The sequence below is a fragment of the Dysidea avara genome, chromosome 2 (assembly GCF_963678975.1).
Source record: "Dysidea avara chromosome 2, odDysAvar1.4, whole genome shotgun sequence".
NCBI lineage: Eukaryota > Metazoa > Porifera > Demospongiae > Dictyoceratida > Dysideidae > Dysidea > Dysidea avara.
Genome location: NC_089273.1, coordinates 601,709 through 628,328, shown reverse-complemented (window position 1 = coordinate 628,328; position 26,620 = coordinate 601,709). Strand labels below are relative to the sequence as shown.

At 39.4% G+C, this 26,620-nt stretch overlaps 1 protein-coding gene and 3 long non-coding RNA genes across 18 annotated transcripts in view; 2 read left to right on the top strand and 2 right to left on the bottom strand.

The window, feature by feature from the left end:
* The window catches only part of LOC136246413 (uncharacterized), a 339,040-nt gene that overhangs the window by 117,962 nt on the left and 194,458 nt on the right, over positions 1 to 26,620 (top strand). The window lies entirely within an intron of this gene.
* The window catches only part of LOC136246420 (uncharacterized), a 423,931-nt gene that overhangs the window by 240,832 nt on the left and 156,479 nt on the right, over positions 1 to 26,620 (bottom strand). The window lies entirely within an intron of this gene.
* On the bottom strand, positions 11,189 to 12,822 carry LOC136246418 (uncharacterized). Its single transcript, XR_010696407.1, has 3 exons — positions 12,581 to 12,822; positions 12,264 to 12,470; positions 11,189 to 11,944 (listed from the first exon to the last, which is right to left on the bottom strand). It is a non-coding gene; the product is annotated as an uncharacterized lncRNA (long non-coding RNA).
* Positions 25,991 to 26,484, top strand: LOC136246421 (uncharacterized). Its single transcript, XR_010696412.1, has 3 exons — positions 25,991 to 26,129; positions 26,188 to 26,291; positions 26,388 to 26,484. It is a non-coding gene; the product is annotated as an uncharacterized lncRNA (long non-coding RNA).

Genomic DNA, 26,620 nt, shown 5'->3' with positions numbered 1-26,620 from the left:
AAACCAAAGCTGAACCCGACCGTATGTCGAGAACTAGTAGCTGACAATGTTATTATTATTAGTAGTAGTTGTAGTGATTACGTAATTCATTGTGTGTATGTATCACGTTTGTTGTAGGCTGATTAGTGCGCTTCATGAAGAGTGAACACGTGTAAGTTGAATCGATCCGCTATCGTCGAGATTGTCCATTCGGATAGCTTCGAACCTCCGTTTCGTTACTAACTCTAGACTATCTATCACATTTTGGTGCTGTGACCAGGGATTTCGAATGGATACCCTTCAGCGCGCCCGTGCCTCCAGACGTGGCGGGCGCTCCTTCGTGACCAAGCTTCTCACCAAAGCTCAGGCGATCACTGAAACTTACACCGACGACACCCGGGAATCGATTTCGTCCGAAGACAGGGAAGGGATAGAACTCGTTCTCACTCAAGTCTCGTCGAAGAAACGCCAACTAGAAGAACTGGACCAGACGATCGCAGCAGCATTAACAACAGAACAAGAACTGGAAGACGAAGTTGGGGATACTGAGATGTACCACTTCAACCTAACTGAACGCATGGCCAGTTTGCGGAAGTTCACCATTTCTCCTGTGTTGCTAGCGAAGACTAAGGCCCATTCAGGAAGTTCTCAGAACCGTGCTATCTCTGACAACAGTACTGATCAACAGCCAGAGGACAATAACACTCAACCAGAGAATGCTGATCATGAGCAGGACTATTCATCAACAGGGCACACAGCAGCTGCTGGAGTGGTGAGTAACTCATTGCCGCACACACATGTTGCACGCAATGTGGGTCAGTTTGTGGGGCAGTTTGTTAGCCGCTTACCCAAGCTTACCCTCCCAACATTTAGCGGGGAACCACTTCAATTCCAGACTTTCTGGGATTCCTTTGTGGCGGCTATCCACAACGATGAGGGTTTAACAGGGGTCCAGAAATTCCATTACTTAAGGGCACAATTGCAAGGGGATGCATACAATGTAAACGATAACCTCCCGCTCACTGACATGAACTATGAACATTCTGTGGCTTTGCTCAAAGAAAGGTTTGGGCAGCCTTATAAGTTGGTTGATGCCCATATGAATGCCCTAATGCACCTTCCAAAACCTGTTAATAGCCTGACTAGCCTACAGAATTTTCATGACAAGCTGGAAAGCCACATGAGAGCTTTGATGTCTCTGGGAAAGTCTCCAGACACCTACAGTACTATGCTGACCCGCATGGTCTTAGGAAAGCTTCCTGCTGACCTTAGAAAGCAATTTGCTAGGGACAATAGTGGTAGTGAGTAGACCATCAGGGATGTCATGGCTTGCATCCTTAAGGAAATCCGCGTCCTTGAAATAGGACATTACTCTAATGACTCTAACAAAGAGTTCCACTCCACAGCTGCATCCCTCCACACCGGAGCAGTTAAATCTGCAGGCCAACGAGAGAAGAGGGAACCAGTTTGCACCTACTGCAAGGGCTCGCACACAGCCAACCAGTGCATTGTTGTTACAGACCACCAGCAACGCACGTCTATTGTAAAGGGAGCAGGTCTGTGCTTTAATTGCCTGGCACACCATAGAGTGTCACAGTGCACCTCCCGCAGATGTTGCAAACAGTGCAACCAGAAACACCACACAAGCTTAAGTCATTCTCTCATTGCTACAACCAGAAATCCACAGCCACCACCCCCTAGCACCCCTCAGCTACCCCCTGCCCCTGTAGTAAACCACATTCAGTCAGTGCCTCCTCCGCAGGCCCCCCCTGCTGCTAGTACAAGTGCACTTACCACTGTCTCTAGGCCCCAAACCCCCCTTGAGTATATTCGTAGTCCCTGCCTGCTGAAGACTGCTATCGCCACAGTCTCTGCAGGTCCGTATAGCACAGAAGGAAACATTCTCCTTGATGAAGGCGCACAGCGCTCCTTCATCTCTCAGGACCTCGCAGATAGACTTTGCCTGAAGACAACAAACAGAGAACGGGTATCTTTGTCATCCTTTGGAAACTGTGCATCTTCTGCCAGACACCTTCAAGTAGCTACAATTTCAATACACACAATTGGTCAGAGCCCCATTCCTATCTCAGTTTTGGTTGTACCTCAGCTGGCGGCTCCACTACAGAATTCCATGCGGATGGAGCTTACCAAGTTACCCTACTTGAAGGGCTTGCAGTTAGCTCACCCTGTCACAGAGGATGACAACTTCGAGATTAATGTTCTTGTAGGTGCCGATTACTATTGGATATTTGTCCAAGACCAAGTAATACGTGGCAATGGCCCTACAGCTGTCAAGTCCCATCTAGGCTATTTATTGTTTGGCCCTCTACTGCAGCCATCAGCAGCTGCTAACTTGATTCAAGTAAACTTTACAGCTGTAGATGACCTTAGCCTTGACACCTTCTCGAAAACAGAGTCAACTGGAATTTCCTCAACTACCACGGACAGTGATAGCCATTTCTTGAAAGACTACATGCAATCTAACACCAACCGGATGGAGCCTTGTCCCTGAAATTCCCTTGGAAGGAGGATCACCCCCCTCTGCCTTCCAACTTCTCCATATGTGCCAAGCGTACCAGATCCTTGGCCAAGAGGTTAGCTAAGACCCCAGAACTCTTGAGCATGTATGGCCAGATTATTGCTGACCAAGAGTCCAAAGGCTTCATTCAGAGAGTCAATGATTTCAACACCAAACAATCTCATTACATCCCCCATCGACCTGTTAGGAAGGACTCGGCTACCACACCAGTCCTCATAGTGTATGACTGCAGCTGCAAGCAGTCATCCCACTACCCTAGCCTCAATGACTGCCTTCAGGTAGGCCCACCCTTTCTTAACCATCTGTGTGCCATACTGCTACGCTTTCGTTTGTTTATGCATGGTCTGTCTGCTGACATCGAGAAAGCGTTCCTTCATGTACAGCTTGATGAGTCTGACAGAGACTATACACGCTTTCTCTGGTTGTCTAACCCGCTTGACCCCAACAGTACATTTCAACTGTATTGCTTTAAGGTTGTCCTGTTTGGAGCTAGCTGCTCACCGTTTATGCTCAATGCAACTATCACCTTTCACCTACAACAGCATCAAACACCAGTATCTGCCAATCTCCTTGACGGTCTATATGTCGACAATGTAGTCACTGGCTGTGACACTGAACAAGAGGCCACTCAATACTTCTTAGAGTCACGTTCAATGATGAACTTATCGAAGTTCAACCTCCGCACCTGGGCGTCTAACAGTCCAATGCTCAGGAATCTAGCACACCAGCACAGTGTAGCTGAGACTGAAGAGGTTGTCAAGGTCCTTGGCCTATGCTGGAATGTTCAGCTTGATGAATTGTATCTCTACTCCAAACCTGATCTTACCACTTGCACTCCAGTGACGAAGCGTGATATCTTGCGGTACACAGCTTCAATCTTTGACCCACTTGGTCTAGCCACTCCAGTAACAATAACTGCCAAGTTGTTACTTCAAGAACTTTGGCAAGATAATGTATCTTGGGATGCGGAATTGGCTAAACCCTGTCAGATCAGATGGGCTACCATAACAACAGATATCTCAACTGCTTTACAACAAAAATTTCCACGACAGTACAGGTGGGGACTATTCTACGGAACGGAACGGAACGGAATGATGGACTAAACCACGGAACGGAACGCTTTCTCAAATTGAAGCTTGCAACTTACCATTGCTGAAACTTCCCTTATAAGTTAGCAGTGGCATCTCCAGTGGGTGATTAAACATAAGACAAAAAGAATTAACGGATCGATTGTGGGTTTTTGTTGGTTGTCATTAGTAACGAAGTATTATTGTGGGATGAGCTGTATCAGTGATGTTCATCCATACGGAAGGGAACTTTATGTGAGCTGTTTTTCTTATTTAGACTTTAGAAAACAGTCTGGGCCGGTCTTTCAAGTCATAAGTCAGTGTATAAATAAAGCAAGCAGGAAGATACTGGTAACAGGAAAGAGCCAGATGAATTAAAACTTGAAGAATTTTGTGCAGTGTGTGAGGAGCAAATATTTTGGCAGACCGCAAGGAGGGTATATTCTGCAAACATCACTGAAGTGTATGCATTGAGTTATTTATATATTAACAGCTGGTGCAGTGGACTAATGCCGTATTCAATAGTGAGCTGATTTTATCTGTTGCACAATTCAAGGATGTGTCTGACTGCTAGCCTTGAATCAGGCTAAATGCCAAAACTCCAAGATCAGCCAAATCTCTATTATAAGCCACATGTGAAACCATGCCCGTAGTCACCAGGCAAATGTGATTTGGACCAGGATGTGTTGTAATTTCAATGTATCTAGTCAGACCTGAAATGGAACACACATTAATTACATACCACCTAAGAATCCTAGGATTTCTTAAGTGTAACATTTCACATGCTTCACTTCAAACAAAACAGGTTAAATTTGTTCGTCTATTTTCAAGTGATTCCCAGTCCAGCTGGTCCATGAAATTACAATGGGATCACATGTATTTGTTACAGTGCGGGCTGTCCTGTGTTGGAACTACTCTAGAGTTGAGATTTCAAGGTAGACTCACTGCCAATGCACTGACACTAGTACTGTTGTAGCATGTTTAAGTGGAGGACAAATGAAATAGTAATGCTAGATTATTTATGTATACAAATTTTTCATAATGAAATTGATATCCCATTTTGATTTGTACTTCCACTTTGCAACATATTCAAGAACAAGAAGCTACCACACTTAATCTCCAACCACTGTCATTAATTAACCAAGATCTCACTAGTCTGTAATTCACCTTACTGTAGTGATTTTATTGATTCATCTGTATGTTTCCTTTGAAGTTGTACCAAGAGTTCATAATAAGGTGGAGAGTGTCTAACTTGAATGCATTCACCAAACACCCTGCTTAAAGTAACACCTCGGCCTTATTTCAGAACAAAGGCTTTACCTTCTTCAGCAACACTAATCGACAGTTTTCTACCCCCCAGTAAAGGTGTTGATTTGATGAAAGGTGAACTTTACACAGGGTGTTTGTACTGGCCATACTGAGAGTTAGACACTCTCCCCCATACAAATCAGTATTACGAACTCTTGGTTGTACAGTATAGGTAAACAAAGATAAGTTTCTCTCCCATCTTATTCTAGGATTTCTATTGACAAGAAAAATTCAATTATTTGTATACAGGCTCAAAATTAAGAAAATATAAAGAAAGTGAATTAATATTATACAGACAGTTTGCTTTTGGATATTTAATGTCTCCAACCACAACAAAAATTCGATGAATCCATGCATCTCATCACTGGTCGTCTGAACATTCTGAAAGTGATACCTCACTCAATCAACCATATATTCTGTTTATTAGACTGAATAAAGTCATGATTACCTAAACAATCACTTAATTAATGTTTTATAATTATCCTATTCCATTTTCCTGAAGGTTCCACTGATAAAATGCAATTTCAGCAATGATAGCAGCTAGCCAAGCTGCAAGTTGATTCAGAAAGCATTCCATTCTGTAAAATAGACCCCATCCAGAATTCAACTCAGTACTCAGGCTGAGATATCTGACAATAGTCCACTACTCTGTTAATGAATCATTGATGTTCACACAATATAGCCTCCTTGAGGTATCTGAATGTTTGCTCCTCACACACTGCACAAAATTCCTTTAGATTCTGCTTAGACTGAGTTGATTCAGCTTGTCACCATACTTGTTTCCTTTGTAGTGTAGCTATACACATACTGATTTATGCCGATTAGAAAGGCTGGGCCTCAGACTGTACATTCTAAAGTCAAGTAAGTAAAAATAACTCACATACTAGTAAAAACAAGTCATGCATTAAGTTCCCTACTTGATATATCCGAAGATGAACACACTGAGTCAGCTATTCCCACAATTAGTACTTCGTTACTAATGACAACCAACAAGAACCCACAATCGATCCTTAAATTCGTTTTATCTTTCTTGGGGTACGTTTGATTACCTGCTGGAAGTGCCACTGATAACTTGTACAGCAATGGTAAGCTGCAAGCTTCAATCTGAGAAAGCATTCCGTTCCGCAGTTTAGTCCATCATTCCGTTCCGTTCCGTTCCGTAGAATAGTCCCCACCGACAGTACATACCTATGCTCCAAGCAGCAGACCTTTCTTCTGCTGTCCTACATGTCTTCGCTGACGCCAGCCCAAAGGCATATGGAGCTGCTGTCTACATCCAATGTGCCGGCAACTATTCTTCACTTGTAATGTCAAAATCTCGTGTAGCTCCCATCAAGCAACACTCGCTGCCTAGGCTTGAACTTATGGCCGCAGTTGTAGCAGCTCGCCTAGGCACCTTTGTGGTGGATTCATTCAAGCTTAGTGCCACCATTTACTACTGGTCTGACAGCCAAATAGTTCTGTGCTGGCTCAAAAGCAAGAAGAAGCTTAAACCTTTCATCGCACATAGGGTGAAAGAGATTCAGTCCAAATCATCACTATGGCAATATTGTCCAACAGCTTCCAATCCTGCGGATCTTTTGACTCGTGGATTGACAGCATCACAACTGGCCGATTCAGTGTTTTGGCGAAATGGCCCCTCTTGGCTGTCATCTCCTGCAAATTGTCCCACCTGGAATCCTTCTGAAGCCATGATTATACAAGCTGTCACTGCTGATGACCCGCTATCAACTGCTGGGGTCCACAACACAGCTATATTGCCACCTACCACTGGCTTGCACAACACTGTTGATCCTTCAGCTTACAGTAGCTACACCAAGCTGCTAGACGTAACTGCGTATGTTCTGCGTTTTGCCCATAACACCAGGCAAAACTCTTTAAGCTCACAGGATCACTAACCCCATCTGAAATATCCATTGCCAATCTTCGATGGGTGGGTAATGTGCAGCACAGGTGCTTCCCAGAGGAACTAAGCTGTCTACAGTCGACTAATCGTGCATCAAGACTGCCACTGGTGAGGCAGCTCCGACTCTATGTGGATCACACTGGCTTGATCCGTTGTGGTGGTAGAATACAAATGCACCGCTCGCAGAATCAGCTAAATTTCCTCTTCTTCTACCACAAAAGGACCCATTTACCTCCCTTCTCATCTGGCACATACACAAGCAACAATACCATGCTGGGGTTAGCATGACACTGACATCCCTCCGCCAAATGTATTGGGTGCCATGTGCAAGGCAAAGAAAAAGATCCTCACTGAGGAAGTGCGTGACCTGCAAGAAATTAGCTGGTAAACCATACTCTGCACCGGATCCTCCTCCACTGGTGAAGGCCCGTGTACAACAATCCATGCCATTTGAAGTCACTGGGATCGACTTCTCAGGTGCTCTGTATGTGAGAGGCATTGGAGGAGAACACAAGGTGTACATTTGTCTATTCACCTGCGCTGTAAGTCGGGCAGTACACCTTGAGATCGTAACAGATCTCACGGTCGAATGCTTTCTACAGGCCTTTCGTCGCTTCAGTAGCAGGAGGTCCTTACCACGCCTTGTATTGTCAGACAATGGCTCAACCTTTCTTTCAGCGGCAGCGGAATTGAAGGCCTTATTCTCCTCACCCTCACTTACAGACACCTTAGCTAGGACTGGGGTAGAATGGAAGTTTATTCCCAAGCGAGCCCCCTGGTTTGGGGGTTTCTGGGAGAGGCTAATCGGGTTAACAAAGTCGGTCTTGAAGAAGGTCCTGGGGAGAGCATTCACAACACTAAACAGCCTTCAAACTTTAATTGTTGAAATATAGGGTATTCTTAATAACCGGCCCCTTACTACTGCCCCCACAGACATAAATGACCCAGACCCCATCACTCCTGCCCACCTATTGTATGGCAGGAAAGTTGCTTGTGTGCCCTACCATGTGACTACTGAGTACGACTACAGTGATCCTGACTTTGGAGACACCAATATTCAGACAATAGTTAAGACACAAGGAGCATTGTTGCAACACTTTTGGACTAGATGGAGGTAAGAATATCTCACTGGGCTTCGAGAGTTTTATCAAACAAGTGGCTCCAATGTTCAAACAATCAAGTCAGGAGCTATTGTTCTAGTGCATGACGATACTCCCCGTCTCACTTGGCGTCTTGCAGTAGTTGAGGACACATTTTCTGGACAAGATGGTCTCATCAGAGCTGCGAATATTAGAACATCATCTGGCAGGACAAACCGTCCTATAACCAAGTTATACCCCCTGGAAGTCAGTACAGCAGAATCCAGTTCCTTTCAGAAGCAAAATTACCAACATAAGGAAAAGTTATCAGACAGTGTTGCCCAGAATCCCACAGTTGAAGCAGCAAGTGGTAGTTCCAAACACACTCGACCCATCCATCAAGCAGCAATTCGAGGAAGGCAACAAGTTCAAAAGTGGACGAGAACACTATGTGGCCCCCCGGAGGATGTCGAGAACTAGTAGCTGACAATGTTATTATTATTATTAGTAGTAGTAGTTGTAGTGATTAAGTAATTCATTGTGTGTATGTATCACGTTTGTTGTAGGCTGATTAGTGCGCTTCATGAAGAGTGAACACGTGTAAGTTGAATCGATCCGCTATCGTCGAGATTGTCCATTCGGATAGCTTCGAACCTCCGTTTCGTTACTAACTCTAGACTATCTATCACACCGTAACCCGAACGCTAACCTGACGTTTGGCTATTAAACATATTATGATGACTTTCACTGTCTGTATAAAGGTAAGTTTTTGGGTGAGTTCGAGGCGAGCAGGGTTGGCCAGGCTTCGCCGGGACGCTCGCTCCAACCCTAGCTCGCCTCGAACTCACTCAAAAACTTACCTTCATACAACTAGTGTGTTTGATACTCGAGTATAGGTGACACTTCCTAATGTTTATTTTATTTTATTTTTTCATTTTTATTATTATTAAATTTATTTTCCAAGAAATGTGCAGCCTCAGTTTGAGGATTAACGCACATATGAAACATGTATACCACATGTTTTACAATGTGATTGATTATGGGATTACTAATTGGTAGGGGAAAGTAATAATAATTTCAGATGGTGCTTATAAATTTGTAATGATTGTTGTTGGATTAGGTCAGGTGGGAGTGAATTCCACAGTCTTATTGATCTAGGGAAGAACTTTAAAAACCAAACTGATGCGGAGATATGGAGGGAGCTATTGTACCTATCACTTTGTCATAAACTAATCTTTCTAGCACTTTAGAGATGACACAAAGGAGTGAAATTGGTCGATAGTTGGCAACAGATGTTTGTCTCCAGATTTGAACACAGGAATTATTACTAGACTAGATTGACCCAACTTGGTATGTTGCTATTGATGGAAATATCTGACATCTTCTTTTTCATCAAATCACTTAAAACTCCTACTGATAAGTTCAATATCCTGAACTATGTCAGCTTCAATACTGGTTCTACTAGACCTTCTGGAATCAACTACACCACAAAACAGCCCATACCAATGCAGCTATGAACTCCTAATTTTTTTCGCCTACCTAGACTATGGAACTCTCTGCCAATAATTGATCATACACAATCACTAGTTGTAATAATTCAGAAATGGAAGAAATTTTTATGGAATCATTTCTTAGCTAACTTTGACAATTCTCCTTGTCGTTTCCATTACCTTTGTCCCTGTTCCCGATGTTCCAAGACTCCTGCATCTAACAATTTTAACCACTTGTAACTAAGTATGTAGATGTTAGTGTATAATTATTATTTAATGTATGTTAGGCTATCAGTGTAGGTCACTGGTAGACCCTCAGAATTATTATTCTGTAAAGCATTATTATTATTATTATTATTATAACAAACTACAGGCTAAATATATTTTGAATGTTCAGCAGGTGACAAGTTAAATATCCACTTCGTTTTTTTAAAATTCTATATCCGGCCGCCAGTAAGCGTTTTCTTATTTTTAACGTTACATTAATGATGCTAGATGGATGTTCTATACCATATGCGTATTTTGTACCGTGCGCATATGGTACATACCATACGCGTACGGTACGATTTTCCGTACCATACGGTATAGGCATACGCGTATGGTACGTACCATATACGTATTATGCCTTTTCTCAGTGTCTTATAGCCTTGCGATCACCTAGCTACAATGGGCTATCTTTACAAGCATCTCTAGCTGAGCAAACTCAGAACACAATAATAATAATCTGCTTACTACTGAGCTGTAACTATAAATTTATTCATCAGCATGCACATGTGGCACATGCGTTTTATCCTTTCAATTCCCACTATAGTCCTATACTGATGTGCCTAAATCTTATGTACATGATCTCACTTTGTCTGCAGAACTTCACATGAATGGTACTGTGCATGTATGCTACTTTATAGCTATCAGAAGCATGCAGATGGTCTTACATACTCAATTATAAGTGTGCCGACAATTTACAACACAATCGAGTAAATAAGCAAGGAGAGCAATTACAACGTGCATGGTAGCTAGTAAGTTCTAACTGAATTATACATATACTGCTTGTGCAAAGCTAACACTGACTTGAAAAATGAACTTCGTAAGTGTATGTCATCAGTTGTGCAACATGGCCCCTCACTCTATTTGCATTTCTATATACTATATACACTCTTATTTTGAGGATCCAATTTCTTGTTTATACATACTGTAAATAGTACCACCACTCACATTCATCACACTGGATCTATACAGCACAAATTAATGCGGATGTTGTTAACTTTAAAGAGTACATTCAAATAAGAGTAGCTCAACACATTGTCTTCCCATCCACAATCAGAATGCAGTATTTTGAAGTGTATTTATATAGATAATTGTTTCAAAATTTTATGTTTATATTTAGCTACAATGCTACCTCTACTGGCAGGCTTATAGTGTCTATATCACTATGCATTCCAGTGATATTCATTGAAAAATCATGAATATTAATATGCTGGCAGAGTTCGACAGCCTAACAGAAATAAGTGTCTTTTGTCCTAAATAATGCTTTAGAAGAGCAAACTTCAAGTTTCAATTTATGGGTAAGGCAAGTACACTGCTCTCGTTTTATGTTGAAAGGATAATTGGGCACCTTTAAACCCAAACACATTTTACAAAGTTTGTACAAGTATAGAGAAGCCCCTAGTAGAATTTTTGGGTAATATCGCTCTAATTATTGTACTAATCTTTGAATATCTTCAGATGTATTTGTAAACACATATGTGTGGGTATTGTTCTAATTGCAGGGAAGTGTAGGCTCTTGGGCAGACCGTTTATAGGCAAAACAGACCACTGTATAATATATTATTAATCAATAACTGAAAGTACACAACTCTTACAACTACAGTACACAATATTAATATTACAGGCATGCATAAATTACATTATATTACATCATGTCACATCATTACATTACATCATTAACTCTATTACAGATATGAAGGTGGAGTAGAATTATATGTAATAATGGCCTAGTCTTTGAATTTTCATTGTATCAATTAAACAATGGATCATGAATCCAATAGGAAGCAATATAATGTGTAGCAATTGCAGCCACAATGTACCATGTGGAAGAAACAAAAATTAAAATTTACCATACATTGTCAGTGTGTGCAGTTGCTATGCAACAGCTAGATAATTTGTGACCAGATTTGCAAAAAGGTACCTTTTTCACACACAAAATTTGACAAAACAATCCAGCAGGCACTGAATTAAAAAGAGAATGTACAAAAAATCAATATGCCAGGCTGTACCAATAAAGGATGGATAATCAAAATGGACTATATCCCATATGCAGGTTAAGTGAGTAACATAACTGTTGGGTAAGCATGTAAACCAGAACATTAGGTCATTAGTCAAACAAAAGTACGCTATCACAAACTGGTCACTGATAATTGATAGCTACAAAAAGAACAATTGTAATAACACAATTCCTCTGAACGGTAACTGTCCTGAAATTCATGACACCTGTATCTTTGTTCTTGCATGGTCTCAACTTACATATGTACCATGATCACATTCAACTGCTAGTGGATAAACCAGTATGACCAGATGGCCTGCAAAAACCAACAAGCAGGTGTTAAATACAATACACCTAAAGCCTGGAATATGAAAAATATTATATAAGCATTATTCCACACTGATATAGTAATAGATTATAGGATGTTGTGGAATTTGCCTAAACGTGTAAACTTGAACATGAGGACAACTGCATAATCTGGACACTTGGAATTGTCCAATACCTGATGAACAAGTTGGTACTAATGACATTCACTTCAACATTTTATCCCAGCTGGTGAATCTCTTGTAACTGAGTAAAAAAGTGCTCTGCAACCAAAGTTCTACATTTCTGTGGTTGAGTGTACATAAACTGACCTAGAAAATCAGTATGCCATAGGGGTATGGAAATGGTTCCTTTCCTTCTGTTGTGACATTACTTACAGCTGACTGGTAAATGATCATCAATGTCCCCGTGGACCCCAACAATGAGTATATCAATAACTTCACAAGTTGGAATGAATCTCCTTTCAACATGTGGTGGAATGAATTTCCTTTCAACATCTGGTGGACAGGTCAAAAACCCTATCGCACAAACACGGTGAATCAGTGTGTGGCGATATGACACGTTGCACAAACTTCACTCCGGCGCCTCGTTTCGTTAGCATTCAAGACCGGCATATGTCATAGAGTACCTCAGTATTCTTGACTCTTACTTCTTCAAGCGTTGCTCAAGCGATGTAGTTTCTCACGAGGGGCTCGAGTTTCTCATTAAAGTCGAGCCGATTAAAGTACGCCTCACCATCCAGTTACATTCTTAAACCATTCAATTTAAAACCACGTATCACGAGTGTCCGCTTAAGATAATTAGGGACTTTCCACGAGATTTCCCCTAAATAGATCACGTGTTAGTTGTCAATCCGGTGGATTCTGGTGGTATACATGGTTCAACAATGCGGTAAGTGTACTTTAACATGATAAGTATGATATAGACCATTCTGATTTTTTTACTTTTTCACCCATTACCCATACCAGAGGTCATACATTTAAGCTATTTAAATATTTTTCAAGAACAGATGCCAGGAAATATTTTTTTACAAGAAGAGTTGTTGAACCATGGAATAATTTACCCCAAGAAGTAGCATGTGCAGCATCAGTTGATGATTTTAAGAAATTGATTGACCAATATTCATCTAACACTATGTATAAATGTATGTAATTAGTCTACTTGTACTTTTTTTACCTGTTGATCAGGTGTAACAGGCTGTTTAGCCTTATAAATTACCTGTAATAATAATAATAATTTAATATAGTATAAGCTGTCAATAATTGTTTGTGCACTGCTAAACTAAGTCATTTTTGTGTGATAAGCATGCTTGTGGAAGGGTCTGGGGGACGAGACTAATGTTTTTACAGCAGTTGATGATGGCCAGGCAAAGAACTGCGAGAAGAACTACTGTGATAGTGTGATATAGGGAAAAATTCCACCCCTATAGCTAGGGGCATTAACTACCATTATCTACAACTACTGTATTATGTTGCCGATATGTACATCCGGGCCAAGAATAAAGGTGAAAGTGGTAGTAAGGCTCAATCCTATTATTCTGCTGAACAGGCAAGGGAGTCTGGGACTCTGGGGACATGCTCCCTCAGGAAAGTATAAGTACTACAACTTTTTTGTTTTAATTGCTTCAAGTATAAAAATTTCAGTCAAAAGGTGATGATCAAGGCTCTGTTCTTATGCACTGGTTGGAGTGGTTGTATCGATACTGCACTGTGACATCCTTGAGGGGTTAGTGCGGGCATTGTCCATGGCAATACTATTCCATCTCCCCAAGTCTTGATGATTGAGTCCTCCATTCCTTTCTCTGCTGCTCCAATCCTGAAGTTGTGACCACAGTCAAAAGGTGACGATCAAGGCTCTGGTCTTGCATCTATACTGTACTGCAACACCCTTGAGGGGTTAGTACTGGCATTGTCTATCGCAATACTGTTCCATCTCCCATATACAAGTCTTGATGGTTGAGTCCTCTATTCCTTTCTCTGCTGCTCTAATCCTGAAGTTGTGACCAAAATATTAAAAAATGGTTATAACATGATAAATTATTATGATGATAACAATTACAAATGTATTTATAACTGTGTAGCAACTGTGAACTAGTTAGGCACTTGCAAGTTTAATTAGGTGTCTGAAGCATTTAACATGCACAGATATGAGATATATTCGTCACATGCTGGCAGTAAAGATAGATTTACTCTAATAGAACAGTCATACTACACTGTAAATTCATACTTTCGAATTTACGGTGTTATGAAACAATCATTATTATGTTTGGATTTTACTGACTCTCCAAGACAATATTCTGCATTAATGTTAATTGCTGATTTCCAAAAAAATTACCTTTTAAACCAAAATTAATGTAGAGTCTATCACTGACAAAAATGAGTGATATCCACCCCAAAAACACCTTCGCTGTAAAAAAGGCGCGCCCAAGAAACTACAAGTGCCTGGAACCCAATGTAAAAAAACAAAAAGAAAAAACAGCTCGACTAAAGTGAAAAGTAACTGGTAACTTAAAGAGCTGATATCTGAAGTGGCTAAGAATACAATTACTAAAGTTTAATCCATGCAAGAACACCTTGGCTATAATACAGGTGTGTACATGAAAGCAACTGACAACTGAAATGGCTGATATCTGAAGCGGCCAAGAATGAATGGTCATATACAACTAATCCAAAAGTTTAACACTGAACCTTTATAATTCAGCTGTGTTCCATATTCACTCTTGCTGCATCGTAAAGTAATTTCTTTTAACTCTAATTGGCTGGTAATTTGGCCGCCTTTTTTTGCTCTATTATACTGACTATTAAAAAAGGCGGCCAAATTACCAGCCAATTAGAGTTAAAAGAAATTACTTTACGATGCAGCAAGAGTGAATATGGAACACAGCTGAATTATAAAGGTTCAGTGTTAAACTTTTGGATTAGTTGTATATGACCATTCATTCTTGGCCGCTTCAGATATCAGCCATTTCAGTTGCCAGTTGCTTTCATGTACACACCTGTATTATAGCCAAGGTGTTCTTGCATGGATTAAACTTTAGTAATTGTATTCTTAGCCGCTTCAGATATCAGCTCTTTAAGTTACCAGTTACTTTTCACTTTAGTTGAGCTGTTTTTTCTTTTTGTTTTTTTTTTTACATTGGGTTCCAGGCACTTGTAGTTTCTTGGGCGCGCCTTTTTTACAGCGAAGGTGTTTTTGGGGTGGATATAATTATATTGTCCTAAATCAAGATGTCAGTTTCATCACTTACATATAGTCATGCGAGATGTCATGCCTTCAATATTCTTTTATTTTAAGGAATGCTTTATTTTAAATAGGTTTGCATCATGCAGTAAAGCAAATTATATCTTAATTGCAGTAAAGCTAAATACATCTCAGCTCTAGAGAATAGAAAAGCTAATCAGATCAAAATATTTAGATCACCAGATGCTTCCCGGAAATGGGCCTAACAAAGGGCCCTAGGGACCTTTAGATGTCCCGCTTTTCAGTTCTTGTCCAGCACGTTTGCCTCTTGTGCTGGGAGTGGTAGGAAAGGGCATTATATCTAGCCCGGGGAAAAAATCAGATCAAAATATGATTGCTCTATTAGAGTATCTCGTCAGTCGATCTTCACTGAACAGAAACCGCTAAGTGAGAATAGCTCCTCCCCTCCCTCTTTCCCGAAAAGAAATGAAAGCAGAGTGCCATCAGGCATAGTCCATAGGTACGGCAGTGCAAAAACCTTCTGCTTGATATTATACGCATGCACAGATGGTACGATTTTTCGTACCATACGCGTATGGTTGTACCGTACGCGTATACGCATATGGTATGTACCATACGCGTATGGTACGAAATACGCATATGGTATAGAACAGATGGACTAATATTATTTCGTATTAAAAGGTGATTTTCGTCGCGTAAAAGCTGGATTTTTTAAAGCTATATTTTGGCGCCGCGCGTAATTTATTTTCGGGGATTCCGAGAGGTAGGTAACAACCTGAAATTTCGCAGATCATCCCTGAAATTATATCTGAAAATTTGAAATATTGCCTGAAATCGCTTAATTTGAAAGAAGAAATTTGACGATCGAAAAAATTGTTACGAAAATTTGTGGAATTTTAAGGATTCTAAAACATTCGGATTTACTAATGTTACAATTACTGGATTTTACGGAGATATTGGAACTAAAATGTCTGGAAAGATGAAATATAGGAAGTCATCTTTGAAATTTCGTAGACGATTTTGGCTCGTTACCTACCCCTCGGGGAATTCCTACTTAAACAGTACTACCGTACTGCCTGATTATCTGGAATTAATGAAAAGGCGTTTGGGTAACTGCAACACATTACATAAGGTAAGAATTAATGAGCGGTGGGGACTATTCTACGGAACGGAACGGAACGGAATGATGGACTAAACTGCGGAACGGAATGCTTTCTCAGATTGAAGCTTGCAGCTTACCATTGCTGTACAAGTTATCAGTGGCACTTCCAGCAGGTAATTAAACGTACCCCAAGAAAGATAAAGCGAATTTAAGGATCGATTGTGGGTTCTTGTTGGTTGTCATTAGTTACGAAGTACTAATTGTGGGAATAGCTGACTCAGTGATTTCATCTTCGGATATATCAAGTAGGGAACTTAATGCATGACTTTTTTTACTAGTATGTGAAGTATTTTTACTTACTTGACTTTAGAATGTACAGTCTGAGGCCCAGCCTTTCTAATCGGCATAAATCAGTATGTGTATAGCTACACTACAAAGGAAACAAGTATGGTGACAAGCTGAATCAACTCAGTCTAAGTAGAATCTAAAGGAATTTTGTGCAGTGTGTGAGGAGCAAACATTCAGATACCTCAAGGAGGCTATATTGTGTGAACATCAATGATTCATTAACAGAGTAGTGGACTATTGTCAGATATCTCAGCCTGAGTACTGAGTTGAATTCTGGATGGGGTCTATTTTACAGAATGGAGTGCTTTCTGAATCAACTTGCAGCTTGGCTAGCTGCTATCATTGCTGAAATTGCATTTTATCAGTGGAACCTCCCGGAAAATGGAATAGGATAATTATAAAACATTAATTAAGTGATTGTTTAGGTAATCATGACTTTATTCAGTCTAATAAACAGAATATATGGTTGATTGAGTGAGGTATCACTTTCAGAATGTTCAGACGACCAGTGATGAGATGCATGGATTCATCGAATTTTTGTTGTGGTTGGAGACATTAAATATCCAAAAGCAAACTGACTGTATAATATTAATTCACTTTCTTTATATTTTCTTAATTTTGAGCCTGTATACAAATAATTGAATTTTCCTTGTCAATAGAAATCCTAGAATAAGATGGGAGAGAAACTTATCTTTGTTTACCTATACTGTACAACCAAGAGTTCGTAATACTGATTTGTATGGGGGAGAGTGTCTAACTCTCAGTATGGCCTGTACAAACACCCTGTGTAAAGTTCACCTTTCATCAAATCAACACCTTTACTGGGGGATAGAAAACTGTTGATTAGAGTTGCTGAAGAAGGTAAAGCCTTTGTTCTGAAATAAGGCCAAGGTGTTACTTTAACCAGGGTGTTTGGTGAATGCATTCAAGTTAGACACTCCCCACCTTATTATGAACTCTTGGTACAACTTCAAAGGAAATGAAGAAAGCATACAGATGAATCAATAAAATCACTACAGTAAAGTGAATTACAGACTAGTGAGATCTTGGTTAATTAATGACAGTGGTCGGAGATTAAGTGTGGTAGCTTCTTGCTCTTGAATATGTTGCAAAGTGGAAGTACAAATCAAAATGCATGGGATATCAATTTCATTATGAAAAATTTGTATACATAAATAATCTAGCATTACTATTTCATTTGTCCTCCACTTAAACATGCTACAACAGTACTAGTGTCAGTAAATTGGCAGTGAGTCTACCTTGAAATCTCAACTCTAGAGTAGATCCAACACAGGACAGCCCGCACTGTAACAAATACATGTGATCCCATTGTAATTTCATGGACCAGCTGGACTGGGAATCACTTGAAAATAGACAAACAAATTTAACCTGTTTTGTTTGAAGTGAAGCATGTGAAATGTTACACTTAAGAAATCCTAGGATTCTTAGGTGGTATGTAATTAATGTAAGTGTTCCATTTCAGGTCTGACTAGATACATTGAAATTACACACACATCCTGGTCCAAATAACGTTTGCCTGGTGGCTACGGGCATGGTTTCACATGCAGCTTATAATAGAGATTTGGCTGATCTTGGAGTTTTGACATTTAGCCTGATTCAAGGCTAGCAGTCAGACACATCCTTGAATTGTGCAACAGATAAAATCAGCTCACTATTGAATACGGCATTAGTCCACTGCACCAGCTGTTAATATATAAATAACTCCATGCATACACTTCAATGATGTTTGCAGAATATGCCCTCCTTGCGGTCTGCCAAAATATTTGCTCCTCACACACTGCACAAAATTCTTCAAGTTTTAATTCATCTGGCTCTTTCCTGTTACCAGTATCTTCCTGCTTGCTTTATTTATACACTGACTTATGACTTGAAAGACCGGCCCAGACTGTTTTGTAAAGTCTAAATAAGAAAAACAGCTCACATAAAGTTCTCTTCCGTATGGATGAACATCACTGATACAGCTCATCCCACAATAATACTTCGTTACTAATGACAACCAACAAAAACCCACAATCGATCCGTTAATTCTTTTTATCTTATGTTTAACCACCCACTGGAGATGCCACCATAGATGATGCCACTGCTAACTTATAAGGGAAGTTTCAGCAATGGAAAGTTGCAAGCTTCAGTTTGAGAAAGCGTTCCGTTCCGTGGTTTAGTCCATCATTCCGTTCCGTTCCGTTCCGTTCCGTAGAATAGTCCCCACCTTAATGAGCTGCGCTGATTAGAACAATTGACTAGCTACCCTCTCAGAAGATAAACGTGCTGTTTGAAGTGAGTATGAAATTCCTTTCAGCTTAAGAGCTTATTAGCTGATATTTAAAGTCAATGGAGTTGGATAGCAGATATGTTGCTCATCACCAGTGTTGGGCAAGTTACTTTGTAAAAGTAACTAGTTACATATTACATATTACTTGCAACTGAACTATTTAGTTACAGTTACGTATTACTCATAAAATAAAGTAACCACAGTAATATTACATATTATATTACTTTGTGTCCACAGCCTTAAGCTGTCACATGTGAAACTACCACTTTATCACGTGACATGATTGCGTTGTTGGACAATGTGCAAATTTTGGTTTTAAGTAAGAAGCTGGTGAATAAGCTTCATTCAGTAGGCTTCGTTACTTCATTGTGGATAGGCGTTACTCAGAGGATAACTAACGAGATTAGTAACTTCGTTATTTGTAGTAATGATATTACGTAATATTAGAATCGTTACAGTAACTATATTACTTAGGTAACGTGTTACATTTGTAAGTAAAGTAACTTGAGTTATATTAACCGTTTTTATAACGTAGTTCGTTATATTACACAAAAGTAATAATATTACTTAACGCGTTACTTATGTAACGCGTTACTCCCAACACTGCTCATCACTTTACCCTACTTATTCATGTGGTAGTGCAAGTTAAACATTTTTCTAATCCAAAACAGCCAAGCAGTAAAAAAAGTGTGTGGCCCTCAAAAAGGCTATGGTGAAAAAAGATGTGAAATCCAAGGTGGCGGCCAAGATATTGCTGTGATGGTAGGTTAATGGTAAAAATTTTAATAACGACAATTCAGGTGAACTTTTGTGCCGCTTGGTTGTGGCACAAAATTCACCTGAATTGTCATTATTAAAATTTTTACCATTAACCTACCATCACAGCCATTTCTTGGCCGCCACCTTGGATTTCACATCTTTTTCACCATAGCCTTTTTGAGGGCCACACACTTTTTTACAGCTTAGCTGTTTTGGATTAGATTTCATTTCTTTTTGTATTTGTATACCCCAAAGCCGGCCTATGGCCGGCTTTGGGACTTTTTAACCTATCTTTTTATTTTTTACCACAGGAAGAAGAAAAGATAAAGTAGATGTACTTTAAATATTTTATCAGTAAATGTACAAATTATATATATACACTGTATATATATATATAATACATAATCATTTATATTGATTACAGAAATCTCCATGGTGGTTTCTTTGTAACTGAACACTCTACAAGGTGACTTCTTCTAGATTCTCTCTCTACAGGGTGAATTGTTTGTAGCTGAATGATCTACAAGGTAACTTCTTCTAGTTGATCTCTCTACACAGGGGCGGATCTAGGATTTGTAAAAGGGGGGGCTAACTCAAGGTTGGGTAGAGGTGTGCAAAGCATGCTGGAACTAGGGGGGTCTGGTGGCATGCCTCCCCAGGAAAATTTTGAAAAATAGATGCTAAAATACTGCAATTTGGAGACATTTCCACATAAAATTCATAATATTTTCTGCCTGTAGATATTTTATATACTGCCTTTAGATTATAGGTATGGCTCTCTAAAGCATTTTGCTAATGGAAAAGTTTGGTAGGTACAGACAACCAAGTACATGATGCACCCCTCTCACAATTGCACAATACTGAATAGGTGCATGTTAGAATTATTAAGAATATTGAAAGTGGAAATTTTGAAATTTGAACAACACAAGATTGAATCTGAGAGCATTTTCAATGGAAATTGTGTACTTGAATTAAGTATTGCCATACATATTAACTACACTAGTAGATGAAAGAAGCCCTTTAAACAGACCAATGCACTTCATTGTATGTATAGGTGCTGGCGGATTTGGAAAAATTCCATAACAGAATCATCTACATGTTTCCAGTGAATGTTCTATTAGAGTAGTTAGCTGACTGCTCTATTAGAGTATCTCGATCTTGTACACCTCCAATGCTGATCCGGGTCCTTGTTGCACAAACTTTAGCATAAATCCACTGTTAATACCTTGGAAAAATGTTTATACGGTAATTTTATGAGTATTTGTATTATTAGTGATCATATAATTATGCTAAGACAAAATTTCATTATAATACTCAGTATATTGATCAAATAAAGCCTAAATATGAAAGGGGGGGGGGGCTTCAGCCCCCAAAGCCTCCCCCGCCCTGAATCCGCCCCTGCTACAGGGTGGTTTGTTTGTAGCTGAATTCTGTACAGGTGATTTGTTTGCAGCTGAGCTCTTTACAGAATGGTTTCTTTGTAGCTGAACTCTCTAAAAGGTAACTTTTTCTAACTGATCTTTCTACAGGGCAATTTGTTTGTGGCTGAATTTTCTACAGGGTGATTTCTTTGCAGCTGAACTCTCTACATGGTGGTTTCTTTGTAGCTGAATTATCTACAAGGTAATTTCTTCTAGCTGACCTCTCTACAGGGTGATTTATTTGTAGCTGAACTCTCTACAATGTAACTTCTTCTAGCCGATCTCTCTACAGGGAGATTTGTTTGTAGCTGAACTTTCTGCAGGTGATTTGTTTGAAGCTGAATTCTCTAAATGATGGTTTCTTTGTAGCTGAACTCTCTACAAGTTAACTTCTTCTAGCTGATCTCTCTACAGGGTGATTTGTTTGTAGCTGAACTATCTACAAGATAACTTCTTCTAGCTGATCTCTCTACAAGGTGATTTGTTTGTAGCTGAATTCTGTATAGGTGATTTGTTTGCAGCTGAGCTCTTTAAATAATGGTTTCTTTGTAGCTGAACTCTCTACAAGATAACTTCTTCTAGCTGATGTCTTTACAGGGTCACTAGTTTGTAGCTGAATTCTCTACATGGTGGTTTCTTTGTAACTGAACTCTCTACAAGGTAACTTTTCTAGCTGATCTTTCTACAGGGTGATTTGTTTATAGCTGAATTCTGTACAGGTGATTTGTTTGCAGCTGAGCTCTTTAAATAATGGTTTCTTTGTAGCTGAACTCTCTACAAAGTAAATTCTTCTAGCCGATGTCTCTACAAGGTCACTAGTTTGAAGCTGAGCTCTCTACATGGTGGTTTCTTTGTAACTGAACTCTCTACAAGGTGACCTCTTCTAGCTGATCTTTCTACAGGGTGATTTGTTTGAAGCTGAACTCTCTACAAGGTAACTTCTTCTAGCTGATCTCTCTACGGGGAGATTTGTTTGTAGCTGAACTCTCTACATGAATGGTTTCTTTGTAGCTGAACCCTCTACAAGGTAACTTCTTCTAGCTAATCTCTCTACAGGGAGATTTGTTTGTAGCTGAACTCTCTACACAATGGTTTCTTTGTAGCTGAACTCTCTGCAAGGTAACTTCTTCTACTGATCTCTCCACAGGGCGATTTGTTTGCAGCTGAACTCTCTACATGGTGGTTTCTTTGTAGCTGAACTCTACAAGGTGATTTCTTCTAGCTGAACTATCTCTTTCAATAGTTGCATGAACTCCCTACAAGGTAACTTCTTCTAGCTGATCTCTCTACAGTGTGACTTGTGTGTAGCTGATCTCTATACAGGTTTCTTGTTTCTAGCTGATCTCTTGAATTCTCTTCAGGGTGACTGCTTTATTAGGATGACTGCTCTATTAGAGTATCTCGATCTCACACTTGCTGCTAATCTCGATTGCGTAATTGTTACACACTGTTGGTTTTTTCCTTGTATCTTCCTGTTTTTAGCTCGATTTCTTTCAAACCACAGACGGTTTGAGGTTCAAGACGTAACCTATTCACCCACCGATTTTCAGCTTCTTTCCATACGCGGTTTACCCTGTAAGCGTGACAACATATTGGTGTTATTTTTCATGAATAATCGCTCATAACGCTTTGCCTGTTTATCGTATTCCAGCCAAAGTTTATACCGAGATGCGCCTTTATATCCCCCTTCTGTGTGCCAAATTTCAAGGCAATCGGATGTGGCGTTCGCATTTTATAGCAGTTTTTGTAACTGTGCAACAAGAAAAAGAAAAATAAGAAGAAAAACGAAGAAACTGAGCCAATTTTTGAAGTCGCATATATCGGGAACGCGTGAAGCGATTTCATTCAAATTTGGAATGTGTAGTCCTGCAGTAGGAGGGCATGTTCACAGCAAAAATCGTCTTGTTTCATCAAGGAAGCTCAAAGCTACGGAGGTGCGAAAATTGCGTTTTCTTTCTTCTGTAACGCCAAAATCGGTCCTGGGAAAAATCGGTCAGGCAGGACCAATTTTGGTTGACGTAATTTGGTCTGGCCGGACCAGTTTTGGCATCCAAATTTGGTCCGCCCTGACCAAAACTGGTCCGGGCTGGGTTAAATGCAAATTCGCTGGCCAAATGTAGCTATAACAGTCGGCACACACTTGACTCGATGTCCATAGCTTTGATGCTTGCTTTGATGTTCACTTTGATGCCTTTTGAGGAATGATAGTTAGCTATTTCTCGAGATAAAAAAGTGCACTACTGTGCAGTATGTGCGCACGTGTTCAGCGAAATTCTAGCGAAGTGGCCGGCATTTCCTTTTAGCTGCAACGTATACTCAGCGAAGAGAGCGGACTCTATATGGCTAGCTAATATTCTTTCTCGCGAGCTGGCTCTAAGGTGATGACATAATGGTGGATACTGGCGAAGAAGAGCTCTTGGATAAAGTTTACCTCTACGTCACAGAGAAATGTTATGCAGACGGAACTTCTGAGAATTGTAAAAGAATCATCAGGAAGAAAGCCTCAAAATTTACTATCATTGATGGAGAGATGTACTTAAATAAGGAAAGGAAAGGTTAGTTAATTCAGGGGCGGACCTATAGGAATTATAAAGGAGGGGGACTAACTTGAAGCATTTGTCTGATGACACTCGCATGCTGGAGCTAGGGGGGCTGGGGGCATGCCCCTCCCCCCAGGAAAATTTGAAAAATAGATGCCATAATACTGCAATTTGGTAAAATTGCATAAAATCCTTTCTGCGTGCATGTTTGTAACTATTTCAGTGTCCTTTTAATTATATCATTATCCTATACCTTTTGTTAAAATTTGGATATTGTAAGAGGGTGCATCATCTGGAGGCATGCCTCCCACAGGAAAATTTTGAAAAATAGATGCCAAAACACTGCAATTTGGTAACACTGATTTCAGCATAAATTATAATGCTTGCTTATATATCATAAATTTTAGACAATGTAAGAGGGTGCATAAATCTTTCACCCTATATATGCAGGGCAATATCTTTTCCCTTTATCTGCCCTATAGCTTTGTAGAACTGAACTAGACTTGTCTGGTACTTCAAAGGTAGGGGTTGCATTATTATAGCCGATTATAGGTATTTGTAATTTAAAAGATTTTATAATCATTAGCTATAGCACAGACTATCAGAAGGGTCTTGTAGCATGCCCAGCCCTACTGGAAAATTTTGAGATTTGAGATAGAATCTGAGAGCATTTTCCGTGGTACATGTGTCCACTTAAGGTATATTTCTATTTATACGGCAATTATACTATACTAGTTATTGAAGGCTTTTGAAATAGACCAATGCACTTCATTATGTGTAGGTACATCTTATAGATTTGGATAAATTCCATAACAGAACCAACTTTTATGTTTCTGCTGAATGCATGTTCTATTAGAGTTGTTATGTGACTGCTCTATTAGAGTATCTCGATCTCGTGCACTGCCAATGGCTGATTCAGGCCCTTGTTGCATAATATTTAACACAAATCCGATGATAATGCCTTGGAAAGATAGTTCTAAGGTGTATTTTTATTATTAGTGACACTATTATGTTAAGACAAAAAAAATTCATTGTGGTCCTGATCAAGTACAATTTAAAAGTGAAGGAGGGCTTCAGCCCCCATAGCCCCCCCTCTGGATCCGCTCCTGTAATTAAACAGTTAGCTCACAGTGTAGCGAGATATTATAGATCATAATAGCTATTGTGCATGCATGTGCAGTATATAGCTATACAGTGAATTTATTAATGAAACAGCTATACTATTTTTTCACATGTTTATGTATACTATATAGAGTGATGTTTAAGTGAGGTACATTAGAAATACAGAAGAGCAGCAAAGAATCATCAAAGCTTGTCACAGTGATGTCACATCTGGCCATTTAGGCTATAAGAAAACTATGTCAAGGGTAACAGAAAGGTTCACGTGGTATGGCATGACAAAGGATATAGAAGAGGTGGTGAGTACCCATTTAGCTACTTCTAATACTATAGGGTACAATATTTTGATTGCTGAAACAAGAGTCTAACAAATTAGCATGTTAAACCGCTTCGCAATAACTATAATTATCCATTCAAAGCCTATAGTACCTACTTGAATATCTCACACATAGCATTTGTGCCATATGATGTGCTTAATGATGATAATGTACAACAACTCATTCCAAATTTACTTATAAAGCTTCTTTAGTGGTTGCATTATGGTTGATTATTATAAGGTTGTAGCTGTTAAGCTGTGTATTCTATCAGGATTTTAAACACATATAGGCAATCTCTATTATGCACATGATTAGGGACCCGTCGATTTCGCCAGCAAAAGTTTTGGCATAATGGTTGGGTAAAAGCAATGAGCAAAATGCTGGCATAATAGGTGCAATTTTTGTAAAGTGGACATAAAAATTGCACAAAAGATCGAGATACTCTAATAGAACAGTCAGACACGCTAAAATATCAACAATGTATAGCTAATTGTTACAGGAACAACAAGTGACAATCAAGATACCCTAATAAAACAGTCACACATGTTAAGTAATTTTAGCTGGCTTCTTGCTTTACATATTAGAAGTAATTTCTGATCGAGATACTCTAATAGAACAGTCACTTTAAGGCGAAACTGTAGCTTTGCACTTGGAAATATTCAATTAAAAAATCAGTGCTGAGCAAAATTTATAATTCTTGAGTAAAATATGGAGCATAATAGGTGAAAAATAAAAGAATTGCTGGAAAGAAAAATAGGTAGAAATAAAAGCAAAATAGACTGGTCCCTACACTTGATACAGTAAAAGTGTATGTATAGTGGACTACATGCAGTGTATATGTATGCAGATAGCTAGCTATATCTTGAACTTGTATATCTAGAAATCATGGAATCAGTCTTCAGTATCTTACAAAGCCAGTCAAACTTGTATTATTACAGGTGAAACGATGTGATGTTTGCCAAAGAATGAACAGGAAGCTAGATATTGTAACTCCAGAGATGTATCCAGTACCAGTGAAGTCACCATGGCACCATATAGGAATTGACTTTATAGGACCTATTGCTTATAAATCCCCTGCAGGTACAGCCGGCTGCTTATTTATAATAGCTGTGTAGTTACATGGCACATTATTTTATAGGAAATAGATATATCTTGACTACCAGTGACTATTGTACAAAGTGGGTTGAAGCATTTGCAACACCTAATAAAAGTGCTGTTGAAGTTTGCAGCTGCTTGTTTAAGGTATACATACGTGCAATATAATAGGTAATATGCTCAATATGTATTTGTTTTATGTACAGTTTGCATGTATTATTTTGTCTGGTTTTATACATGTAGCTGTTTATGAGAATGGGTATTCCCAGGCTTGTAACAAGTGATCAAGGATCAGAATTTAATAACAAATTAAATTCTGAGCTGATGAGGAAGTTGAACATCAAACACCTTTTAACGACAGCTTATCATCCACAGGTAACTCCATTCATGTAGTTAGCTATGTTTATTTGTCTATATAATAATAGACGAATGGTCTGGATGAAAGATTTAATCAAACTCTGCAAAGCATGCTTGTA